This window comes from Phyllostomus hastatus, unplaced genomic scaffold (genome assembly GCF_019186645.2).
Source record: "Phyllostomus hastatus isolate PE091 unplaced genomic scaffold, TTU_PhHast_1.1 phas_scaffold_255, whole genome shotgun sequence".
NCBI classification, from domain to species: Eukaryota; Metazoa; Chordata; class Mammalia; order Chiroptera; family Phyllostomidae; genus Phyllostomus; species Phyllostomus hastatus.
The window spans coordinates 54,962-68,497 of NW_025334019.1; the positions used below are offsets into that span (position 1 = coordinate 54,962).

A 13,536-nucleotide genomic window follows, 5' to 3' on the forward strand; every position below is an offset into this window, starting at 1 on the left:
GGACTTGTATTTGCACTCTGAATTCTCTTCCACTGATTATATATATATATATATATACATACATATATACATACATATATCCTTATACCAGTACCACAGTTTATTGATTACTGTAGCTTTGTTAACTGAGAAGTGAGTGTACTCCAACTTTTTCCCTGTTTAAAAAGGCCTTGTACTCTCTGATCTTGTTGAATTATTTACTGGTTTCAGGTTTTTGAAAAATTTCTTAAGATTTTTAATACTAATTATGTATTTAGTGAATAAAGATAATTTTACTTGCTCTTTTAAAACCTGGATGCCTTTTATTTCTTTTTCCTTGGTTACATGCACTCACAGTGTTGAACACATGTGGTAAAAGTGAAAATCCTTGTCTTGTTCCAGATCTTAGGGAGGAAACCTGTCTTTCACTAATATGTATGAAGTTATCTGTGGGTTTTTTGCATATTGCATATCTTGAGGAAGTCCCATCTATTCTTAATTTGTTGAAAGCTTTTTAAAGATTTTATTTCTTTATCTTCAAAGAGAGGGGAAGGGAGGGAGAAAGATGGAGAGAAACATCAATGTGTGGTTGCCTCTCACGTGTCCCCCTACTGGGGACCTGGCCTGCAACCCAGACATATGCCCTGACTGGGAATCGAACCAGCGACCCTTTGGGTCTCAGGCCAGTGCTCAATCTGTTGAGCCACACCAGCCAGGGTTGTTGAAAGTTTTGGGTTCTGGTTTTGTTTACTGTGAATGGGTTTTCAATATTCTCCAAAGCTTTTTTTTTGCATCTGTTGTGATTTTAATGTATTTTTCCAATTCCCAGAATAAATCCCACTTGTTGGTGGTACATAATAGTTACTTTCATGCTGAATTTGATTCACTAATTTTTTTTAGGATTTTTACATCTATATCAATGATGGATATTGATTTATAGTTTTCTTTTCTTGTGATGTCTTCATGAGTTTTGGTATAACAGGTACTGGCCTCACAAAATGAATTAATGAATGAATAGACAAACAAAGGCCCTACCAATCAAAACAATGTGGTACTGACATAAAAGCAGACACATAGATCAATGGAACAGATAGACAACCCAGAAATAAGCTCATGGCTTTGTAGTAAATTAACATGTGACAAATGAGGCAAGAATATACAATGGGGTAAACATAGTTCATCCAGTAAATGGTGTCAGGAAAATAGAACAGATATTGTGCAAAAAGTGAAAGTAGACCACCTTCTTACATCATACACAAGAATAAACTCAAAAAAAGAGTAGAGACTTAAATGTTACACTTGATCCCACAAAATTACTAGAAGAAAATATAGGCGGTAAAACCTCGAACATTCCTGGTAGCAGTATTTTTGCCGATCCATCTATGGCAAGGGAAACAAAGGAAAAACAAATGGGACTGCCTCAAACTAAAAAGTTTTTGCACAGCAAGGGAAACCATCAGCAAAATGAAAAGACAACCCACCGAATGCACTGAATGGGAGGACATATTGGCAAATGATATATCTGAGAAGCGGTTAATACCCAAAATATATAAAGAACGTATACAACTCAACACCAGAAAGAAAGAAAAAAAGAACCCCACCAACAGTGCAATTAAAAAATGGACAAAGAACCTGAACACACACTTCTCCAAGGAGGACATACAGATGCCAATAGGCATATGAAAAGATGCTCAAGAACACTAATCATCAAAGAATTGCGCATTAAACAACATGAAACCTCACGGCTGTGAGAATGACAATTAAACCTCATGTCTGTGAGCATAGGTATCATCGATATTCGACAAACAAGTGCTGGTGAGGATGTGGGGACAGGAGAACCATAGTGCACTGTTGGTGGGAATGCAGACTGGTACAGCCACTGTGGAAAGCAGTGTGGAAAGTCCTCAAAAAATTAAAAATGGAACTGCCTTCTCACCCAGTGATTGCACTTCTGGGAATTTATCAGAAGAAACCCAAAATACTAATTGAAAAGAATAGATGCACCCTTTTGTTCATAGCAGTATGATTTACAATACCTGAGATTTAGAAGCTGCCCAAGTGCCCATCAGTAGATGACTGGATAAAAATGCTGTGGTATATTTACACAACAGAATACCACTATGCCATATAAAGAAGGGGCGAATGGTACCCTTTGCAACGATGGCATGGTTGGATCTGGAGAGCACTGTGCTAAGTGAAATAAGCCAGCCAGAGAAAAAACAAGCATCATATGGCTTCACTCATACGTGGAGTCTAATGAAGAAAATGGGCTAACAAGCAAAACAGAGACAGACTCATAGACAGAGAGCAGGTTGACAGCTCTTGGGGGGTGCTGGGTGGAGATATTGAACTGAAAATAAAAAAGAGAAAGAACTCATGGACATGGCCACCAGTGTGGTGCTTGCTGGAGAAAGGGGGTTGTGGGGGACATGGGGGGATAAATGGTGATGAACAGAGACTTGGCTTCAGGTGGTGAGCACACAACACAACCTACAGAAGTTTGTAGAATTGTGCACCTAGAGCCTGCACAATTTTGTTAGGCAGTGTCACCCCAATAAATTTAATAAAAAGGAAATAAAGATGCTGGATCTCATAGTCTTTCCTGTCTGCTCACAATAGAACTTTTGCAAGACGGGGCTGGGATGGATGGGAGCTGTCCATCTTTAGGTTCTGTCCTGCCTACGCAGAGTGGAATCTTGGTGACTCAGAGCTGGAGCTTAAGAGGAAAGGATGGGAACAGCCTCCAGCTTAAATGCCACAGACAGCAACCATTCCAATCAAGAATCAGGAGATTTTTTTCCATATATGCTTCTCAAATGGCACTATGCCCTTTGATCAAATTTCAAACTTGCAACAATTTTATTGGGTTATTTTGTCCAGTTTCATTGCTGCGTTTTTTGGAGAGAGGTTTTGCCAAGCTTTTCACACCGTCCTTTTGGAAAGCCCATTGTTACTAATTTATATTTGTTTATATGTTCAGAACTGCAATGTGCTAGTCAGTAGGGATTGCATAGGTGGACAGGACGGTTGCACAAACTGCAGCCTTCATAGAGCTTGTAATACAGCAGGGTTATATAGAATCTATGTTCAGAGTGCACGAAAGTTTCATCTCTGTGCTTAGCTTACCGATGAGTAAAATGACCAAGCTCACTGTATAGAAACGTCCTGAGACCAAATTTGTTCTGAGGGGGAAGAATGTCATGATCGATTATTATGGCTGCTGTGAGTACATGAGGGACCCCTGATGATGGTGCACTACGCTTTTGCCAAAACTGATACATGAAATCTTGAGGTTTAGCCTGATGCCAGATGCTGTGGAAGTCAGAGAATCTCTGGGAAGAATCAAAAAGCAAAAGCAGTGGTTTTCCCACAGGAGGTCTGTAAAATGCTGACTGCCCAATGCTGCTCATCTGGAGATGTAAATGGCCCTAGAGGTACATGAGGACAGACACCTAAAGTCAACTGGGGGTGCAGGGGGGAAAGCCAGTAGAAGGCCACTTCTGTAAGCTGTTTCCTCCCCTCTCTCCTGGTCATCGCCTCTCCCGCTTAATATGGCATGTGGGTGTTGCGGTAAGTGTGGTGAAGCTTAAGTGGGAGATGTGTAAATGAATCTATTGAGATAAGACTTAAACTGTAACATCATCAATCCTTATTGTCACCAGAGAATACAATAAGGATAACAAAACATCCCAAGATTCTGCAGACTACATTATCTTTAAGACTGTTACTGCACTGGCACCATAGAAAGAATGAGGGATATGGGTATGGTTCCAGGACAGGTAGCATGATCTATGTTTGATGCAGTTTTTGGCATGACTCTCGAGGTTCTCCATGACAGGCTTACGTCTCCAAACTCTTGTCCACTCTCCACCCTCATTACCAATTCACGCGCTGCAGACAGTATACTGTTTCACTTTCCCATTCTCATGGTCCCCCGATGTACCTTTTCTGTACCATTTCTCATGGGGTTTCTACTGCCTGGATTATTTTCTTCCTTTCCCTACCCCGCTACCTGGATAATTACTAATCCTCTCTCAGGACCCAGGTCCCATTTCAATTTCCCCTGAAATTCTTCCTTTGCCATTGTATTTGGTGCCTTCTTTTGAAACCCTCTGGTCTTATTCGTATCTCCTACTAGGCCAGGCATGGAATGTATCGGAATCATCTCTCTAACCCCGGTGCACGCAGTCTGGTCTCGGCAAATGGTTAATAAAGATCTGGTTATTCTGGAGTGTCAATGAAACATAGTAGTAAAGGTGCTACCATTTCCTGAACAGCAAGTGGGGCCGGAGAACAGGGAAGGAAGGCAGCTGCAGTCAAGCAGACCTGTGTTTGAACCATTACCCTCTTTCTTGCACAGCTGAGGAGCCCTGGCAAGCCTCTTTTTTCCTCCTCTGTGTAGCGAACTAACGTACAAACTCTGAGATGTGGGGGCCTGGGTTCCATTTCCATTTCCAATACCACCTTAGCTATGTGCCTGTAGAAGTGTGTTTGAAGTTCTTTGTGCTTGAATTCTTTCATCTCTGAAATGAGGGTGATGATAGTTTCTTGTTTTCAGAACTGCTGTATGATATTGGACGAGGCCTATACAGCTATTGGTACAATGCATGGAACAGATAAATCAAGGGGAAAATATATAGCGATTGTTATGAAGTAAAACAGAAATATTAATATTGCCTAAAGTCAACATATGCGTATGCATGGGTTCAATAGATTGTAATATTACCATTATTTTAAAAACTTGTAAAGCACTTGATACACATGCTCACATTTAATCATTCTTCCAATGGTGCTGCAAAATACATGGGGCGTCTTCATCGTCACCATAAAAAAATCACAGTGCAGAAATTAAATATCTGACTGAATTTACCCATCCTGGAAGTATCAGGCAAGTATAAAAATCCTCTACTTGCTTGTCTAGAAACTAACAAGAGTATTGCCTCATAGAAAAAAATAAAAACACAGCTAAACACTCAAGCTATTTGGCGTCGGACAATTCTATGTCATTGACAGAAGGCCTCCCAAACTGGTCAGTTTTCAGCTTCAGTGGTGGAAATAAAAGCAAAACAATACTAAGTATCATCGACCCATGTGTGGGGTGGAAATCACACTGGCTTTGAAGTCAGACAATTCACAGTTGGATTCCAGTCCTCACTCTGACCCTGAAGTCACTGTTTCTTCGTCTCTTTCACAGGCCTACCTGTACCTGCTGTGGAGGGTTTCTGGGAGCCTTAAATGACAAAATGGATAGCATTCCTAGCTCCTACTACCTGGCACATAATAGATACTTAATCAATACTGCTCTTATCTATCATGGATCTCGTATCCATATTACCTGGTTCACAAGACTTAATTAACTACAGGGAAAAGTTCCCAGCGGTGGCTAACTTCAATCAGAGGAAGATCCCTCCAAAAAGCTGTAAGTTTGTTGTTCCACATAAAAATTAAATGCAGTGGCCTACGTGGTAGTTAATTTCACATTCTTGGGGTGTCCAAGCAGAGATGAATGAACACTCCATCAGCAACTTATAGAAAGCAATTTAAACAACATATGAATAGATGACTTCTAATGTATAAACTTGGCATTCAGTATACAATGGATAGGATATGAAAACGCAGAAGAAATCTTTAGACGGAATAGTTTGAGGCTAATTTTGTACAAAATCATCCTTCACGTGGTTTCAGCTTACTGAGTAACCCCTGAATGGTCCAATATTGGCTGCTCCATGAACTGAGACTGACAAAGCCATTAGGAGGTAGGGTAAGTTTTTTAGGTAACTCTAGTTAGGACACAGGAGGAGTTCTGGAATAAAAACTGGGAAGTGGGGCTGTGATTTTTGGTGTGAGAATTGACCTTACAGTGTCCTTAACTATGGAACAGGAGTCAACTTCTTGTATTCATTCTTGGAAGCTTTGTGTTACACATTGTGCTTCAAACAGCCCCCGGGCACAGATAAAGTAAATTATAGAAACACTTTGTGGAACTGTGATGTGTATTATCAAGGAGGAGTTCCTTCTGAGCTTGAGTTCCTTAGTTGAACAGATTTCTGGATGAATACAAATAATTGTTATTAGATAGGAGGCTGCCAGTCACCATGCCTCACCAAGAAAACACACTCCTCCCACATCCCCTTATTTTCTTCCTGGGAATTTTGCCAGAAGGGCCGGGAGCAAGTGTTCGGGTTAGCAAGTAGATAGCAAGTGTTATCTACTTCAGTAAGGCCCTGCAGCATGTTTCGGTTCTCTGACATCTGTAACATCAAACGAACGTGAGTCGAACAGACCGAACAGACCGAGATAAATAAACTATGCAGTGCCACGTCTGCTGAGCTGTCTCTGTGGTTGGGGAGGCCAATGAGATTAAATAGGCAAGAGCATTCGCACCGTCAAGAGTGGGAGGTTTCTGGGACTCCTGCCTGTGGAGGCTGTCAGGAGGGGCAAACAGCAGAGTGAGGAACACATGGGAGACCACAGTCTGTCCTTTTCTGTTCTTATGCTATTAGACACGTACCCAGGGATCTCTGCCACTGCCATGATTTCAGCCATCGCCTAGGAGCAAAGGACCTTCCCATCTACATTCCCTGACCCACGTTTCGGACCTACGTAACCAAATTCCTATTTGACATCTCCATATGGATATCACAGGGAAACCTCAAGGTACAAGAAAGAAAGAAAGAAAGAAAGAAAGAAAGAAAGAAAGGGAAACCTCAAGGTACAAAAAAAAAAAAAAGAAAGAAGAAAAAAAAGTAAGAAATAAAATGGCCTGGCAAAATGACCTCTTTCCTCATGGAATGCGGTCTAGACAGAGTTAAGTAAGACACACACATGAAAAGATTGCTAATAAAACAAGAAGAAGTGTTCTCAGGAACAACAAAATAGTGATTTAGATAAAAAGTGGTAGAGAAGCTCAAAAGATGGATCTTTCACTGTGGGCTGAATAGGGGAGTGGTCAGAGTTGAGATATGAACCAGGTTTCCAAAGGTGAGCTGGTCTTGGTCTAAAATTCAGGCTGAGTCACCCTTGTTAATCTCAGGGAACATCGGACTAGACTCATCTCTGCTGTTAATAATTAAAAATTAGTGAGCAAGCTAATAAATGAGATATAAATCTTTATAAAGGCATATTACATAAAAATGAAAAGAAAAGCAGAACAAAACAAAATCAAAAAGCTTTATCTAGTCACTTTCTCTTTCGGTTCTTTCCTGTAGACAACTACGTTTCCTTGCCTTCACAACTTGAGTAGCTAGGTGAGAGAAACTTAGGCAGGAACGTGTTTCAAAGATTCAAGGAATTGGGAGTAACTGACCAAAGCCAAGAATTAGAGTAAAGATGAGAAAATGATGGATAAAAACCATTATTTGTACCCTCTCCCCCTCATCCTCCACAACCCTAATGCCAAGGACTTTACATGCATTATTCAATTTAACCTTTTCTTGATTGTTGAAAACAATTATTATTTTTTGGTTAAAAACATTCAAAGGTAATATATGCTCCCAATATTCTGAAAAGAAAAAATAAATCAATATGAAATTACAGAAAATAAAAAAAACAAAATCCCTTACCCTCCCTCCCAATCCTATTCTCAGGCAGTAACCAGATTTAACAATTTGCTGTGTTGTGAACATGACTTTCTTTAAAAAGTTTTTTAAAGATTTTATTTATTTATTTTTAGAGAAAGGGGAAAGGAGGGATAAAGAGAGGGAGAGAAACATCAATGTGTGGTTTCCCGCCACGTGCCTCCCACGATCCCCCCACGTGGACCTGGCCCACAACCCAGGCATGTGCCCTGACTAGAATCGATCCTTTGTTTCACAGGCCGGCACTCAATCCACTGAGCCACACCAGCCAGGGCTGAACATGCCTTTTGACAGCAAAAGACCAAGGTACAGGTTACCCTTTATTCCTAGAGGAGGAACAAGATTCAGAAACATTCAATATCTTGCTCCAGGAAACACAGGTAGAAAATAATAGAGCCAAGTATTTGAACTCAAATAAACCAAGCTCCAAATTCTAAGTTAAAGTGGACCACGGGATTATAGAGCAAGAAAATATGCAGTAACCCTGGAGAAACTATAGAAACTGACCTAGTTATTAATACATTTCCAGGGGCCTTTGACCTCACATGACCATGGCCCAGACACAGCTCCCAAACCCGCTGAAACTGAAACAAATTAATTGGGTGAATACTAGGCTGAATGGAACGCAGAAAAGATGACAGCTAAGGCAAAGAAATGGGTATCCTGGAGAATTATATTTTGTACTAGCATTTTGGGGGAAGCCATACACCCTGGGGAAAAAGCTGACTTGGCTTTAGCGTGATCAGAATAGCCAAGGCAGCCTTTGGATTCAGTTAGTTCACACTGTGTTACTGAAGACGTCACCGAACCTCCCTGAAGCTCAGTGCTCTAAAATGTGATAGTCATACTCACCTGCAGGGTTCTAGGGCAGGATGCAGATACTAGCAAATTATCATCCACATGTGACAATAGAAACTGCTTTCTGGAATTTTCTTAAATTTCACATCATTTTTGGACATGCATGTATCAAACTTGTCCAACAGCAAAAGGAAATTACACTTTTCTTGGAAAATACCTCTATTTCTTTAAGATTAAAGACTAAAAGAAGTACAGTTAGTTACCTGTGTAAGCAAAGTTGAAAGGCCTTGTCAGAGGAACATGATGCTTGGGAGCCACTGTGGGATGGGAGGGGTATAAGAAGACACCATCATCACCGAGCATCTCCACCAATTCTTTATGCAGGCTTTCTTTCACTGCTGTAAACTTTCTGTATTTCTCGCTGCTGTATTTGAGTTTTTTCTTCCAATAAGGCCAGTCCTACAGAATGATAACAGGAAACAAGTTAAGGTATGACATTTCATTTCCAATTTTAGTGTTCTAAAAAAGTAAATAAATTCTAGTGTTCTTTAATTTATCTTTTCTTACTGTAGAACATCAAGGAAGTAAGAAAGTGGTGAGGAAGAAACCTTATGACCTTGCCACCCATACATGAATAGTGTTGACCATTCAGTGCCGAGTCTTAGTCTTTTTCGACAATGCTGTCCATGGAGTTCTTGCTTCTCCCACAGAGCGTTACCTCATAAGGGTTTACGACTGTGAAATGTATCATAGCTTTTTCTTGAACTAGCCCATGACTGTCGGGCATATGAACTTTTAAAAAAAAATTTTTTTTTAAGATTTTATTTATTTATTTTTAGAGAGGGAAGGGAGGGAGAAAGAGAGAGAGAGAGAGAAACATCAATGTGCGGTTGCTGGGGGTCATGGCCTGCAACCTAGGCATGTACCCTGACTGGGAATCGAACCTGCGACACTTTGGTTCGCAGCCCGCGTTCAATCCACTGAGCTACGCCAGCCAGGGCCCTTTTCCAAAAATTTTAATGTCGTCATAAACACCTTCGTGCATGGAATTCTTAGAAAAACTTTGTAATAGAGTTATAGTTTTAGAGGATTCTATCCAATGTATCTTCCAGTTTTAAATTGTTTTAGGAAAAGATCATTAACACATGCACATGTACACATATTTTGCACATCAGTCAACTATGCATCATATGTGCTTACCAGATCATATTCAGTATTTAATACTAATATTTATTTTAGTAGAGTTTACTGACTTATTTAAAAAATAAGTTTATTGCTCCTATTATGAAAGGAGCACATAAGTCTAATAGAAAATTTAAAAAATTCAAAAGATTACAGTGGAATAAACAACTCACCCCAAAATATCGTGCCCGGGGGAAATAGTTGCAAATGTGTTAGCACACTTAGTTCATGTACTTTTCTGTGCCAATATTATGTCTTTGCTCACCCTGTATGTAAAACTTTCCACATTTTCCACTCACCATTTTAACTACATTGATACACACGTTATAAATATATCTTTGTTAACTTGGCCTTAAGTGCCAGCATAAAATTTACCCTATATATGAATGATAATTCACTACCTTTCCCTCTGTTGTTAAACCTTTAGGATGCTGATAATTTTTTGTAAAACATACCGCAATGTACATCTCTATAATTTTTGTACCATGGTTTCATATATTTTTATCTGAAGAGTCTAGCTTCTGGCCAAAATCCACTTGAAGTTCCCAGTATGTGCATGGTTAGGTTCTATCTCACATGCTTTAGATGCATAATTCATTTGACTAGTCGAACAATGCAAGGCAGCACATAATCCACTCAATCACATAGTCAATACATACTTTCATTAATTCCTTTTTATAGAGGAGAAAAATGAATCACTGACAGGATAAACAACTGAATGAAGGTTAAGCAAGTAGTATCTATAAAAGTGAAGACTGGACTTCAGTTTGCAACAAATAACCAATCTCTATTTGCCTCAGTTTCTCACTATAAAGAGGTAACAGTACTTTATATAAGTACTTATATATACTATCAGACTGTCTTAAATGCTTAAAGGGACAACACATACAAAATACCAAAAACCTAATATTTGGCACATAGGTACTCAATGAGCATCTGTTTGTAGTAACGGCAATGTCCAACTCTGCAACAAGGGTGCACAGCTGCATTAACTTCTTTGGAGAGGTGCTTCAACTAAACTTACTCTACAGGACCAATAATTAACATTTTACCAGGTTAATTCACCAGAATAGTCCTGTACGGGCCAACACCTAAAGTCAAATATTTTGTCCAAATGTTCCATTTTGTATTTAAATACAATACATGGCACGAGAAAGCATCCTAGGTATTTGAGTTTGTGAGATAAACATTTCAAGAGCACCCTTTAACTTGGTACCCATCCAACCTTTATGAATTGAGGTTTCTAAGCCTATAAAATGGGCATTGTAATAGACACACTGCAAATCAATGAGATAAAATGCACAGGACTCACTAAGCGCTTGGCGCATAGTGAGGTGTCAGCAAATGATGAACGCTAATTCATTATTAATATTTCCGCTTTCCCAAAGTGCTGCGAGTGGTTCTTATATTCTTGGTAAGATGTTCTTCCCTCCCCTAAAGACATCAAAACAGAGAAAAGATGATTTCTATACCAATGGCAGGGATGGTGTGCACTGATAGGCCCAGGCACCATTTGACCAATTCCCACAGAGGGTTGATAGGCTTCCCACGGTCACTAAGCAGATCCACAAATTTCAGAGGTTCCTGAGATGAAACAAAACTTTATTAACCGATGTCACATCAATAAATCTGATTTTTAAAAAGAGCTGGGAAAGGAAGAGATTAAATGTAAATGTGAAAATAAACATCTCAAACTGCTAACACAAGAAATACAAGTATTCTCTCAAAAAGGTATGTTTAGGACAATATGAATGAGAATGTTCACAGCAGCACAGTAAATAATAGCCACATAACAATCAGCTGATGAACAGATAAACAAATTATATCAATTCAATAGAATATTGTTCAGCCATAAAAAAGAAATAAGGTACTGACATAAGGTACAACATGGATGAAATGCAAGAAATATTAAGGTAAGGGAAGGAAGACCATAACAAAACACCACACAATGTACAATTTCACCTATTTGAAATGTCCAGAATCAGCAAATCAAGAGATACAGAAAGCAGGTTAGTTTTTGCTAAGGCTGTGGATCGGGGCAGTGAGGATATTGAACGTGACTGATCATGAGTATGGGTCTCTTTTTGTGGTGATCTCAGGAAAATGTTCCAAAATTGATTGCCATGAGGACTGCACAATTCTGTGTTTTAAAAACCATTTAATTGTGTGCTTTAGATGAGTGATCTGCATGATGTATAAATTATAATTCAACAAATCTCTTATAATAAAGCAACAAAATGGCCATAAACAAGTATGGCTGAGGAAATGGCCACATCCTTTTTCCATAGTAAAAGCCTCAAGTACCAACCATATAATGTACTTGTTCTGAAGAGATGAACCATTACTGAGCTACATGGTAGAGCCTATGAATACTGTATCTGAGTCAGGCTTCACAATTCAAGCTGAGAGGACACCAGTTCTTTTCACCCTCTTGTCTTCTTTCCGGTTTTTAAATTTAGGACCAACTTTCAAAATCAGCACTTATGTTAGGAGTTTCTCCAAGTTACTCAGTACAAGAGACTATCTCCTGCAAGTGCTAAGAATAAAAGGTTTGTTACTGATCTTTGATTTAGCATTGTTCTCACACTCTGATTAGAAACCTATATCTCAGAGTCTAAACATCTAAGCTTGTGGATTTACATGGACTTCGTATTCTGAGATATTTCCAAGGTGCTTATATAAAAGAAAAAGTGTATGTGTTTCTTAAACATGAGTATAGTGGCTGGTAATTTATTTTCCTGGAGGTAGAAAGGGATTGTGAAAGTGCTCCTTTATTGAAGGGCTACTAAATGTCACATACTTTACTACATATATTCTGAATCCAGAAAATAATCTTGTAACGCAGGTATCAATAGCTTCATTTCACAGATGAGTAGAGTGATGAATAAACAAGAACTCTCTCACCGAAAAGAAAAAAGAGCTGAAAGTGGCTTGCAATTTGTATTTGGGTCTGTCATACTCCAACATATACATTCTTAATGGCCACCATATCTACAAAAGTTAAAAGACTTGAAAAGGGCTCTCTATTTCTTCATAATGTCAAATGCAACTTATTATTCTTAAATAATTCATATTTAAAATTTTCAGTGAGCCTGAAGAAATCATAAGTAAAGCATCTTTCACAAGTACCCACATCAACTTCTAAACTTAGCCAATAACACCAGGGTGAAATACATTGCAGAAAAGTGGATAATTGTGTGTGTATCTGTAAACACCTCTGATGGGGGAGGCAAGCTGTGATCTTGACCACTGGAATTACCTGACCACTTCATGCTTTACTGAAGCCTAAATGCTCTGATACCCAGCACACGCTTTACCGGGATAAACCTCATGCCACTGTACCCGCGTTCTGCTTGGAACACCCTGTATAACTTCTTTACTTAGTGAAGGCCTCCAAATTATTCAAGCATTGGTAAATAGCAATCTTACACCAGGAAGCTTTTCCTGACTTCCACCTAGAGATGGGTCCTCCCTCTGTGATCACACAATCATATATGCTTATACCAGTAGAGCACTCACCAAACTGTATAATCCCAAAGTATTTAACTATGTCAACTATTTGCTTATGAACTTCATTCCTACATATCTAGAACATATGGCCCACAATAGAGGGCCAATAAATCTTTGCAAAAGGAAAGAAGAAAGGAGGAAAAGTACTGAACATACCTTCCCATCATATGCTCTTGCTGACATCATTGTGACCCATAACTGAAAAGAATACTTCATTTGCTTCAGTTTAACGTGTTGAACGGAGGCTCCTAGCGTATTTCCCAGGTGAGTCACAACCTTAGGTAATGAAGATAGAATGGCAGATAAACATGTGTAGGACAAAGAGAAATCATTGGAGAGTGCTGTCAGCAAGATGGCTTACAAGGAAGCTCCAGGCCCTCATTGCTTCATGGAAATACCAACATACAGACCAAATAGCTCAGTGGGACCTCTGAAAACCAGTCAAGAAACTGCAGCAATAAAACAAATGACCAGAAAAGAAAAGCTGCCC

The 13,536-nt window shown here is 39.3% G+C and overlaps 1 long non-coding RNA gene across 1 annotated transcript; it reads right to left on the reverse strand.

Moving 5' to 3' along the window:
* Window positions 1–8,792: 8,792 nt before the first annotated feature.
* LOC123804947 lies at window positions 8,793–13,325 on the reverse strand. Its single transcript, XR_006783256.1, has 3 exons — window positions 13,203–13,325; window positions 11,009–11,120; window positions 8,793–8,813 (listed from the first exon to the last, which is right to left on the reverse strand). It is a non-coding gene; the product is annotated as an uncharacterized LOC123804947 (long non-coding RNA).
* Window positions 13,326–13,536: the final 211 nt, after the last annotated feature.